Genomic DNA, 12,770 nt, shown 5'->3' with positions numbered 1-12,770 from the left:
GAAGGAGGAGACCTATCCTAATGCAGGGTGCAGTCAGGGGAGTGGAGTTGATGACAAGTTCCTAGAGGAAGTGCCATTTACATTCAACTCTGAGAACAAGTTAGGGCTGCATGTTATTGGAGGAGAGGTGACAGCCCCTTAAAAGAAACACTCCAGAGACCAGCCCTGCTCCCTTCTTCCTTTATAAGGCCCCTACAAAGTCTTTCACCCAGGCCCTGTCAGCATTCTGTGTTTCCCTCTGTCTCCAGAAGATTAAAGTCCTCCAGGAGATGCAGGGGTTCCAGATAGCTGGAAAAAATCATCAACTTCAGACTCTAGAAGAATTTCTGGCTTGGTTCCAAGCCTGGAGCAGCACAATCAGAATAAAAGACAAAGACCTAGCAGATGAGCAGAGGGTAGGAGGGGAGCCTTTCTTGCCGCCAGCCTCACACAGCCTTTGGCCATGGTTCCCTGGCTGGCATCAGGTCCTGTTGCACCTGGTCTCCAGCTGCTGGGGAGGAACTTGGGGACCTGAGGTGTGGCTTCTGGAACCTCACAGCTGTCACTCTTCTCTGAAGCTGCTATCCATGAAGAACAGGCTGTGATAAAATCTCAGAGCCATTAAGTGCCTGTTGTTGTAATTGCTTTCCTGGCTCATTGAAGTTTGTACTAAGCATGGGCTCTGGAAGTTAGGCAGCTCGAATAGTGTCCCAGCCACACCATTGACCAGCCCTGCGACTGGAGCAGAAAGCTCATTGCTCTGGGAATTGAGGCATCACGTCGTAAATTTAATGCACCCAATCCCCTTTTCACTGTTACCTACCTCTCTCTATAATCACCATGACCTGATCTCTGCTAGCATTTTTCTTTAAATGGATAAACATACGTTATATAGTATATATTATTCTTTCTCATGATTTTTTTGCTATATTGTATGTTTCCACTCATATGAGATATTTAGAGCATTTAACTTCATAGAAACACAAAGTAGAAGAGTAGTTCCCAGGGACTACACAAAGGGCAATGGGAGGGGAATGTTGTTTACTGGGTACAGAGTTTCAGTTTTAAAATATTGAAAAAAAGTTCCTTATGAACGTGGACAATGGTTGCAAAACAATGTGAATGTATTTAATTTCTTTAAACGGCACACAAAAAAATTACTAAAATGGTTAATTTTATGTATTTTTATATTTTACTAAAATGTAAAAAGTACTTTCTAAAATGAACAGACTATAGCTATTTGCAACTGGTGGGTGAATATCACAAATGTAAAGTTGCATAAAAGAAAGTAGACGTGCCAGCTTGGACAACATGGTGAAACCCTGTCTCTACCAAAAATACAAAACAATTAGCCGGGCATGGGGGTGCAAGGCTGCGGTCCCAGTGACTCAAAAGGCTGAAGTGGAAGGATATCTTAAGCCTGGTAGGCAGAGGTTGCAGTGAGATCATGCCACTGCACACCAACCTGGGGAAAAGAAAGAAAGAAAAAAGAAGAGACAAAGAAAGAAAGAAGGAAGGAAAGAAAGAAAGAAGATAGAAGACAGAAAAGGAAAGAAAGAAAATAGGTGTACAAGTATACATACTATATAATTTTATTCATATAAAATACTACAATCAAATAAATCTGAGGTTCTGACTTCCACTAACTGTGGAGTACTTTGTTGAACTCCCACAAATAACAATGATGAAACTTGAATAAAATATATTATTATAGAAAAACGCCTATGCGTAATACATATATGATATGTGTGTTTAACAGCTGAATGAAGATTTCAGCTATGCCCACTGTAGCGGAGAAAAGCATTGGTTTGACACTAGCCCAATGAACCCTGTTTATAAAACAAGTCTTCAAGGTAAAACAACAAAATCCAGAGTTTCTATTCTATAATTATCATTTATAGTTTCTAGTACAGAATTTTAAAATTCATAAGACATGTAAAGAAACGTGAAAATGTAATCCATATACAATATCAAAAGCAGGCAGTAGAAGCTATCCCAGGATGTTGCAATCAGCAGACAAGAATTTGAAGGCAGTTTTTATGAATATGTTCATGGGGAAAAAAGAAAATATTCTCTTCATAAACAAACAGATGTGGAACTTCAGCAGAGAAATGAACTTATATATAAAAAAACTAATAGATAAGGAAATGAAAAAAATCTTTTGAGTTTATCCACAGATTTAAAACAGAAGACAAAACAATAGAAATTATCCAGTCTGGAAAAAAAAAAGTACAAAAAGTTTAAAGGAAATGAACAGAGCTCTCGAGACCTGTGGAATGACTGAGTCTGAGGAGACGGGAGAGACAAAAAAAATTAAACAGGGAACAAAAGTAAATCAACAACTTATAGCGTAATACTTCCAAAAACTGTCCAAATACCTAAATATTTATATCCGAAAGGTCAACAAATACAAAACAAAGTACAAATAAAACCACACTAAGGCCATATCGTGGTTTATGAAACAAGCAAGGCAGGGCTTTTGCTTGACTTGCTATGATTTCTAACTGCTACTATTTATGGATACTATGGAAATAAATAGTAAATAGAATGGAAGATAAGTTATTCTCAGAGTTTTTTCTTTTTTTTTTTTTTTTGCAAAGATGACTGTTATTAAAGGTAGATGACTTTCCAGCATGTCGAAAGGTGCGTGGCAGTGGAGGGGTGAGGAGAAGGGTCGGGGCTGAGGGGGGGGGGGCCTGCAATGGTCTGGGCGCACCCAGCTTCCCGAGAGCAAGCGTTATGGCAAAGTTGGGCAGGCTGTCGTAGGCTCCCGGGCTCTGTCTTGTCAGAGAGAAATCAAACTTCAGGCACAAATAGTCGTGCAACTGGCACGTGGGGAGACTGTGTCACAATTACAAGTGAGACCACCTGCCCTGGCCACGTTGTCTCCTCGCAGGCAGGAGAAGTTTGGGAACAGATAGGCTCCCCTCAGCAGGGCGGAATTGCACTGGAGACATGGAGGGGTGGAGGAGGAGATGAAATTTTCCCCGTAGTGTTGGAACTGTAGTCTCAGATACACTCCCAGGCTTTCGGTCGGGGCAGTCGGACTATAATCCCAGCATGCGCTGGGCTTAGGGGCGGTGCCCAGCCCTGGAGGTAGGGTCAACAGGGTGGGTCCCTCGCAAGGCATCCTGGGAGTCATAGTCCTTAAATGGTTTCCAGCAGGTTGATCGCAAGGCTACCGAACTACAATCCCAGCATGCACCGGGATTGGGGCGGTGTGTAACGCTGGAGGGAAGGACAGAGAGGCGCGTCCCTGGCCAGGCATGCTGGGAGTTATGGTCTCTTAACGGTTTCCAGCGATTGGCCCCCGGTCTGCGGACTACAATCCCAGCAGGCACCAGGCTTTGAGGCGGTGTGTAGCACTGGAGGGAAGGATAGGGAGGTGCGTCCTTAGCCAGGCGTGCTGGGAGTTATGGTCTCTTAACAGTTTCCAGTCCATTGGTCTCAGGGTTACCTGACTACAATCCCAGCATGCGTTGGGCTTGGGGGCGCTGCGCAGCCCTAGAGGAAAGATCGGGACGGCGGGTACCTCGCACGGCATCCTGGGAGTAATAGTACTTTAAGTATTTCCAGCCCGTTGGTCGCGGGACTAACGGACTACAATCCCAGCATGCGCTGGGTTTGGGGGTGGTGTGTAGTGCGGAAGCGAAGGATAGGGAGGCGCGTCCCTAGCTAGGAGTGCTGGGAGTTATGGTTTCTTAACGGTTTCCAGCCCATTGATCGCCGACCTGCGAACTACAATCCCAGCATGCGCTGTCTGTCCTCCCCCGTGGTGCGCAGTCCTGGAGGGAGGGACAGGGCGGTGTGGACCTCGTCCTTTCCGAAGCGATGCCACATGCTGATTCTGTGCCACCCCGTCGTCAAGGGAGTCCGGAGAAGGACTTGAGGGGCAGGTTTAGGCTGGGCGGTGAGGACGGTGTGACGCTGCAAAGTGCACCTCCCTTCCGCAAATCGGTGGGGTCTGGTCCTCATTGCACAGCCCGCTGCACATCTCGGTGTCCTCTCACATATACACCCGCGGGGGGTTGCCATAGCATCGCGCCTTTTCCAGCCCAGGGAGACGCCTGCTGTGCTAACCTCTATGTGAACTGAGACATCCACCTGCTGCGTGGCCCACTCGTGCGCAACTTCAGAGCTCTCAGGGGGTGATGCGGGCTGTGGCTCCTTCGTGAAAATATCACCCTCTACAGCGCCTTTCTTGTGATATAGAAGTTGACGCGTGAGAGAGGGTATTTATTGGGTTACCCGGGATCTGCTAACAGGAGAAGAGAAAACCACAATTCCCAGGCATAAGAATCTACCTAAAGATGATGGTTTAGGTATTTTACAGTTGAAATCACCAGCCTCACCTCAACTGAGTCCTGACAGACGAGTGTCTCAAAAACACAGTTGTTGACCTGATCCCTCGGGAACAGGTGGTGCTCCAGCTTTGTGGGGATGACTTTCAAGGTGCAGAGCACTTGGGCAGCATTTGAAGTCATTCATGTTTTACATCTCTGCTTTGGATGGAAAGTTGATCACCCACAGCCGTTGGGGATGTACCTTAATATGCTGGGGCTTATCCGTTCAATTTTTCTGTCTAGACAATGAAAACCCAGAAGTTCCACTTGCATGTAGCCTCTTAATAATCGACGTCCCTAAGTTCCTTATGTCCTCAGGATGGTTCCTTTTGTTCTCAGATGTTACCAACTTTCATGATGCATCTAATCTGTACAAACCTGTGTATTACTCTATGTGAAAAGAATACTTTGTTCAAATTACATGTTCTTATAATTTTCACTTGTGATTAATGAGTATGGGACACTATTAAAAAAACCTGAAAAACCTTATCATAGCAATTGAATCATGTTACTGTACTTTATGAGGAATTAACCCCTTCAGGATTAATTACACATGGGTTCATCAGCACATTTGTAAAGAAAGAAAGAAAAACTGTATAGCCTTTATGAAATTGGAAAAATAAAGAATTATATATAGGGAGACCACAGCACAATACTAGGGCCCTTCTCTTATTTTAAATAGACTGTATGGTGTCGAATGCCTGCATTCCTAACCTATCCTGCAGTATTCTCATCCTACTCTTCACTGTGTATTTAGGTGGAGGTTTCTGAATTCACTTGTCCACAGCGTTAGTGGGGATGTTGTAACGTGAGGGTATCCATCACCTATCATCTTAATAATTAATGAAGAGAAGAGCCTTGAGATCCGTGTTCAGATGCACTGCTGCTGAGTATGTGCCTGCAAAGACTCTGCCCACAGCGATGGTCTCAGAAAGTTGAACCTGATGCCACCACAGCTGCTGTTCACAGATCTAGGTGCTCCTTGTGATTTGAATCTCCTGCTTAAATTTGTGGTTGTGAACCTGCTATGCTCACCCCATTTATGGTAGTACTCTTTGTGTTGCCTTTTCTATTCCATTTGTTTCCTGGGAACTCACTGTGTAACTGCAATTCAGAGAATATGTACGGATTCCACCCCCCACTACCTAAGTCACTGTACACTTGTCCCATTTGTGTCATGTTGTCAGACTCCACACTCTTCCTCTCTAATGGAATTTGTGGAAGAATAGTTACCTGTAGATCTCCTCAGTGTAATGTGGCTGGGATTGATTATGCAGCTGGGCATTTTGTCCTTGGCATCATTGACTTTATTCAAAATACCTTTCTCACATTTTGAAGTTTGATACTACTTTGTTAATGTGAACACTTGCCATAGCAGGCTCTATTCAATATCTTTGTGAATTTAACTGTCAAAACAACTTATGAAGTAGGCACATGATCCCCATTTTACAGGTGAGGAAACTAATGTTACAAGATTTTGAGTAATTTTATTAACTTTACACAACTTTCTGGTACATTTTTAACTTAATTTAGATCTCTGCCTCCACAGTGTGTGGGCTTACCTCCTTTTCTATTTTGTGCCTCTCTTCTAGCATCTGCAAGGGTACATGTTTTATTTTTAGTACATCTTCTACTTGATGGTAGGAAACTTGACAAACAGGTCCTTAGTGGGAGAGAAAACTCACTGGCATTTGTCCTTCTCTGTGCTCCTTCTTACCCTGGCAGGTGTGAGAGTTATCAAGTAAGATGGAGCAGTGGTAGATCCTGACCAATCCTCACTTGGAATATTGGTTATTATAAAAAAATAGTCCTCTCACTTTTTACAAGTGTAATGTCTTTGCCTTAAAGTTTTGTCTGGGCTTTCTCTTACAGATTCCTGCGAATGAAGTGCAAATATTGATGAAGATAATATTACTGCCTTGCTGTCAAACTGTGACAGTCGCCTTTTTATGTATCTCCAATTATAAATGCAATACATACTGTAAAAAGAAAGAATACATCATAAATATCTTTATAAAGTAAAAGTGTCGGCTGGTGGCCGGGAGCAGTGACTCATGCCTGTAATCTCAGCACTTTGTGAGGCCGAGGTGTGTGGATCATGAGGTCAGGAATTTCAGACCAGCCTAGCTGACATGGTGGAACCCAGTCTCTACTAAAAAATACAAAAATTAACTGGTCTCCGTGGCGGGTGTCTGTAATCCCAGCTACCCACAAGGCTGAGGCAGGAGAGTCACTTGAACCCAGGAGGAGAATGGTGCTGTGAGCCAAGATCGTGCCCTGCACTCTAGCCTGGGCAACAGAGTGAGACTCCATCTCAAAAACAAAACAAAACAAAAACCTTGGTTGGCCTAGTGACTCAATCCCAGCACTTTGGGAGCCCAAGGCAGGTGAATTGCTTGAGCCCAGAAGCTCAAGACCAGTGTGGGCAACTGGTAAAATCCTCTCTCTACAAAACTACAAAAATTAACCAGTTGTGGTGATGTACACCTGTATTCCCAACTACTAGGGAGGCTGAGGTGGGAGGATTGTTTGAGCCTGGGAGGCCAAGTTTGCAGTGAGCTGTAATCACACCACTGCGCTTCCATGTGGGCAACAAAGTGAGACCTTGACTCAAAATATAGAAACGTAATAAACTGAAAGTCCCCTTTATTCCCTTCTCCTCAAACTCACTTTTTTTTTTATTTGAAAAAACTGTTAAGAGGTTGTTTTTTATTTTTCTGGCTAAGTTGTATAAATTTCTTTTTTTTTTTTTTTTTTTTTTTTTGAGACAGAGTCTCTCTCTCTCACCCAGGCTGGAGTGGAGTGGCAAGATCTCTGCTCACTGCAAGCTCTGCCTCCCAGTTTCACGCCATTCTCCTGCCTCAGCCTCCAGAGTAGCTGGGACTAGAGGTGCCCGCCACCACGCCCGGCTAATTTTTTGTATTTTTAGTAGAGACAGGGTTTCACCGTGTTAGACAGGATGGTCTTGGTCTCGATATCCAGCCCCCTGATCTGCCCACTTCGTCTTCCCAGAGTGCTGGGATTACAGGTGTGAGCCACCGCGCCCGGCCTGTTCTATAAATTTCTAAGTGATACACATAAAGTTTATTTTAAAAATTACATCATACTACATTTTTAAAAATTTACTCTTTCTCCAGCTGTATTCTATCTATCTATCTATCTGTCTATCTATCTATCTATTTATGACAAGGCCTTGCTCTGTCACCCAGACTGGAGTTCAGTAGCTGAATTAGGGCTCACAGCAGACTCAAACTCTCAGGATCAAATGATTTTCTAACTTCAGCTTCTGAAGTAGCTGGGAGTACAGGTGCATGCCATTACTCCTGGCTAATTGTTAGTTTTTTTTTTTTTTTTAAACAGGGTCTCACTGTGTCACCTAGGCTAGAAGGTGATGCACAATCACAGCTCCCTCTAGCCTTGACCACTCAGGCTCAGGCAGTTCTCCTGCCTCAGCCTCCTGAGTAGCTGGGACCACAAATGTGTATTAGCACACTTGGCTGTTTATTAGTATTATTATTTGTAGAGACAGGGTCTCCCTATGCTGCCCAGACATGTTGTGAACTCTTGCACTTAAGCAATCTGCTACCTCCGCCTCCCAAAGTGCTGGAATTACAGGTGTGCGCGACCACAACTTACCCAGCCTTTTTACTTTGTGTAAGAATAGCATCAGTATATTAAAAATATGATGGAAATTATTTATGGTGTCTTTTCAATTCTTATGCAATAAAATTCTCTTATTAGAGCCTTTTATTAATGGTTATAGTGTATTTTCTGTAGAATGTTACTGTCATACACGACATGCCAATGATTCAAGATACCCGAACTTCATGAATGCACCGGGACAGTAGAATATTTCATTTATCTAAAAAATATTTTTATAAACGATATAGCAAGTTTACATGCAGGGTAGCCTGGTGTGGCGGCAGGTGCTTGTAATCTCATTGAAGGCTGAGGCAGGAGAATGGTTTGAACTCAGGAGGTGGAGGTTGAAATGAGCCGACATCTCACCAGTGCACTTCAGCCTGAGTGACAGAGCGAGACTGTGCCTCAAAAAAATAAAAAAAAAATCTTCGCATGCAAGATTTTATGAGTAAATATTTTTCTTATTTTTCTTTACAACTCCATATTACTGTCTCGATTATTTAGAATAGGTTCCAGGGCAGCAGTTGATTTTATTTTGGGTTTTACGTATGTATTATAATTTTGGATGTTATAATTTCCAACTCTGCCTGTACACTTCAAGTCAATGTGGATTTTTAAAAATATTTTAATAGTACAAACTATTCACAGATTCAACTTCTTAATGTTAAAAGCAACGGCAGCTCCTGGTTTAAAAAGGGGACAGTGGAAGCATCAGGCCATTTTATTTAAAATCGCATTAGATATTTCAGATGGATGATAGTTGAGATCATTAAATCCCATTTCTGCTTCCAAGATTTCCACAAAATAGCACATTCAATCCTCAGTCTTAAGCAATCATGACAGAGATTCCAAATTGGCTCTCAATGTCAAGGTAAACCCATTTCTGCTTCTAAGATTTCCACAAAATAGCACATTAAATCCTCAATCCTAAGCAATCACGACAGAGATTCCAAATTGGCTCTCGATGTCAAGGTAAACCCATTTCTGCTTCTAAGATTTCCACGAAATAGCACATTAAATCCTCAGTCCTAAGCAATCACGACAGAGATTCCAAATTGGCTCTCAATGTCAAGGTAAAACCATTTCTGCTTCTAAGATTTCCACAAAATAGCACATTAAATCCTCAGTCCTAAGCAATCACGACAGAGATTCCAAATTGGCTCTCAATGTCAAGGTAAACAGCGCACTTTCTTCTCTTGCAATACGTAAAAGGTACATAGTTTGATACACAAGGGAGCATAGCAGTCAGACTCTTACAAGATAGTGCTGTAGAAATAACTTCCATGTTTTCATCTGCCATGTGTATCCTCACCCTTGTCTCCCATGCAGTAACACTATCAGTATCCTCACCTGTCCTTTCTACTTTCTTTGAAAGAGGATGCTGATTTCAGCTAATACATGACAGAGGCATTTCAAATCAGAAAGGAGTTTCTTGAGATATACGTGATTTTAGTTTTAAGTAGAATTTCCTGAAGAGTTTTAGTTACAATACCATGTTCAAGAGGATGGTGGTGAAACTCATAGTAAACATTTGGCAAAACATAGGTTATGGGGTAGCCATCTCCTAGAAACACTTCATTGGGGTTTATATATGAAATGTGAAATATCGTAGGTTTAATCCTGGCACAGAACCAAAAGTGAGTGCATTGCACTTGAACAGCTGACCAATCCCCAGCACAGGTCCATATCAAGAAACGGAGAAGAAAGAATCCATTTAAACCCAGAAACGTCTCCATTTGCCCAAATTGAAAACCAAATTTCACTTAGGAAACTAATGTTGGGTTTAGTTAAAATATAAATCGGTAATACGTTTTCAAAATTAAATTATATATGTGTTTGTTTGTCTGTATAAATATGTCCCCAACTTTGCTCATGGCCTATCTTCCATACTTTTTGGCTGATTTTCAGTGGTTAGCTTATCTTGTGTGGATGAATAGTCAATGAAATAGTCTTAATTTCACAAAGTGTTTATTTATAAATCTATACTTCCTTTGTGTGAGAGAAAATCTTTTGTGAACAAAATTTAACTTTTGGAAAGCTTTATAACTCCATATTTTTTCTTTTAAAAATTGTAATTGTGGTAGAAACACATAAAGTAAAATTTACCATCTTTATTCTTTTTAAGTATATATTTGGTTAGTGTTAAGTACATTCACATAGTTATGCAAAAGATCTGTAGTATTTCTATGTCTTGCAAAACTAAAATTAAATGTCTTTTAAGACAACTGCTCATTTCACCATCTCTTCAGTCCTTGACAAACACCATTCTAACTTTTTTTTCCTATGAGTTTTTCTACTTAGGATACCTGGTTATGAATGGAATCATAGACTGTCACTTTGTTCCTGTCTTATATCAGTTAACATGATATTCTCAAGAATTATCACATAATATGACTTTTTAAAGACTGAATAATATTCCACTTTGTGTATGTGCCACTTGTTATTAATCTGTTCATTGGTCAAGGGACATCTGGGTTGTTTCTGCCTTTTGGCTTGTGTTAGTAATGCTGCAATAAATTTGGGTGTGCAAATATCCCTCCCAGATCATGTGTTGTATATTTTAAATACACAGCCAGAATGGGGTTTGCTGGATTATATAATAATCTCATTTTAATTTTTTTGAAGAGCTTTCGTACCATTTTAAAAACAGGTTTGAGGTGATAGATTATTGTGACTTTGCTTTGCATTTTTCTAGAAGAGAGATGTGGAGTATCCTTTTAAATGCTTAGTCATTTCTATGTCTTCTTTGGAGAAAGGTCATTTCAAACATTTGCCTTTCTAAATCAAGTTATTAACATTTTTTGCTGTTGAGTTTTAGGAGTTTGTATATTTTGAAAATTAACACCGACCAAATATATGATTAGAAAGTATTTTTACTCTTTTTTCTTATATGTATGTATGTATGCACATATATAACCCTATACAAGGCAGGGTCTTGCTATGTTTTCATGGGTAGTCTCCAACTTTGGGCCTCAACAGATCATTCTGCCTTGGCCTCCTAAAGTTCTAGAATTACAGGCATGGGCCACCATGCCCAGCTTTCACCCACTTATTAGGTGACATTTGTATGCCACTAAATGTTTTATTTGATGTGTAGAATAGTTGAAGCTTAAAGTAGTCCCTTTTTTTGTCGTTGTTCTTTTCCTTGTTGCTTATGAATTTGATGTCAAACTTAAGGAAAGAGTTTTAAGACTTATATCATAAACTTTTCACCTATGTTTACTTCTAACAATTTTATTAGTTTTTATGTTAAGTATTGAATCCATTAAAAAAACTTTTCTTTTTATAGATGATACAAAGGAAGCATCCAACTTTATTTTTTTCTCTGTAAATATTCAATTTTGAAAATTCTTTGTTAAAGATATCCTTATTTTTGTATTGTGTAGTCATGGAAATCTTATGGAAGATTATTTTATCATGTATGCAAGGGTTTATTTCTGGGATTTCTATTCTGTTTCATCATCTATGTATCTGTTTTTGTGGCAATACCATATTGTTTTTGTTTTTGTAGCTTTGTATCATGATTTTAAATCAGAAAATGTAATAACTCTTTGTCCTTTTTAAAGGGTGTTTGGCTAGTCACAGTTCCTAAACAACTTTTAGAATTATACTCAAATATTCTGCAAAAAAACCATACCATTGGGATTTTGACAAAAATTACATTACATTTTTATATCATGATGAGTAGTACTGACAAAATTCTTTTTTTTTTTTTTTTTTTGGAGATGGAGTTTTAGTGAGTCACTCAGGCTGAAGGGCAGGGGTGTGAGCTGTGTTCACTGCAGGCTCCGCATCCCAGGTTCAAGCAATTCTCCAGTGTCAGCCACCAGAGTACCTGGGATTACAGTCATGCACCATCACGTCTAGCTAACTTTTGTATTTTTAGTAGACATAGGGTTTTGCCATATTCACCAGGCTAGTCTCAAACTTCTGATCTCAAGTGATCCACCCACTTTGGCCTCCCAAAGTCCTGGGATTACAGGCATGAGCCACGCACCGGCCGTGACATCTTAACAATATTAAATCACCTGACACTTGAGCAAGACTACATGAAAGATTTTGCTTAACTTCCTCCTATTTACGTATTTGCCACATTTTCTTGCTTTTGAATTCTAGTTTCATTTACATTGTATGACTTCAGTTTTCTTAAATTTAATAAGACATGTATCCTAACAGAATGTACCATGTGTGATTGAGAATATTGCAGATTCTGCTCCTTTCAATTGGAGAGTTCTGTAAATGCTGGTTAGGTCTATAATGTTCAGGTTTGGCTTTCTTACTGTTATTACATCTGACTATTCTAGTCATTATTGAAAGTGGAGTCTTGAAGTCCACCATTGTTGTGTTGCTATATGTTTCTTGCTTGACTTCTGTCAATATTTGTTTTACATATTTGAAAGACGAGAATCAGTTGAACCTGGGAGGAGGAGGTTGAAGTGAGCTGATCACGAGATCGTGCTACTGCCCTCCAGCCTGGGGACAGAAACTGTGTCTCCAAAAAAAAAAAAGAAAAAAAGAAAGAAAGATATCAGTGCTACTTATCGTAATATAAAATTTTAATGTAATTTTTGTCAAAATCCCAATGGTATATTTTTGCAGATTTTTCAATTTATATATATATGATTTATAAATTATTGTTATAGATTCCTCGAAAATTAATCCATTTCACCATTACTTAATACCAATCTGTCTCGGCCGGGCGCAGTGGCTCACGCCTGTAGTCCCAGCACTTTGGGAGGCCGAGGCGGGTGAATCTTGATGTCCAGAGATCGAGACCATCCTGGCCAACAAGGTGAAACCCCATCC

This window comes from Pongo abelii, chromosome 11 (genome assembly GCF_028885655.2).
Source record: "Pongo abelii isolate AG06213 chromosome 11, NHGRI_mPonAbe1-v2.0_pri, whole genome shotgun sequence".
Lineage (NCBI taxonomy): Eukaryota > Metazoa > Chordata > Mammalia > Primates > Hominidae > Pongo > Pongo abelii.
The sequence above is the reverse complement of the archived record's forward strand: the minus strand, read 5'-3'. Positions refer to the sequence as shown.